Source organism: Buceros rhinoceros, unplaced genomic scaffold (assembly GCF_000710305.1).
Source record: "Buceros rhinoceros silvestris isolate BGI_N320 unplaced genomic scaffold, ASM71030v1 scaffold41725, whole genome shotgun sequence".
Lineage (NCBI taxonomy): Eukaryota > Metazoa > Chordata > Aves > Bucerotiformes > Bucerotidae > Buceros > Buceros rhinoceros.
The window spans coordinates 10,113-10,552 of record NW_010415381.1 but is presented as its reverse complement, the minus strand read 5'-3'; the positions used below and the strand labels follow the sequence as shown (position 1 = coordinate 10,552).

The 440-nt window shown below is 65.0% G+C and overlaps 1 protein-coding gene across 1 annotated transcript in view; it reads left to right on the top strand.

Annotated features, from left to right (window-relative positions):
* The window catches only part of ARAP1 (ArfGAP with RhoGAP domain, ankyrin repeat and PH domain 1), a gene marked incomplete at both ends in the record, with an annotated part of 10,680 nt that overhangs the window by 311 nt on the left and 9,929 nt on the right, over positions 1-440 (top strand). The gene's annotated exons all lie outside the window — the stretch shown is intronic.

Here is a 440-nt window from a genome sequence, read left to right as displayed (position 1 = left end):
GATCCACAACAGAGCCTCCGGTAAGGGAAGACCCCCTTGGAGCCCCCCCTCCATGAGATTGCACCTCTGTGGGACTGGGGAAGGGAACTGCTGGGGTGTCCTGGGGGACATAGGGGTGTTCTGGGCTCTGTATCCTGCCCAGCAGCTTCCCAGTATGGGGCTCTCTGGCTGCTCGGTGCTGCTAACACCCCAGGAGGGGGGTTTTGGGGAGCCCCCTGCACTCTTGGAACAGGGCTGGGTGGGGGCCGGGGAGGGAGGCTCCATCCACACAGGTTGAGAGCCCCACTGGGAATGGAGGCTGGAGCACTGGGAGGGACGGGGCCAGCTTCCCCCACCCAGCCCTGCTCTGGGTGGGCTGATGGCTCCCAAGGGACTCATCTGCACCCCAACGCAGGGTGAACCTCCAGCCCTGGAAAGCTTGGGCAGCTGGGATGGAGGTG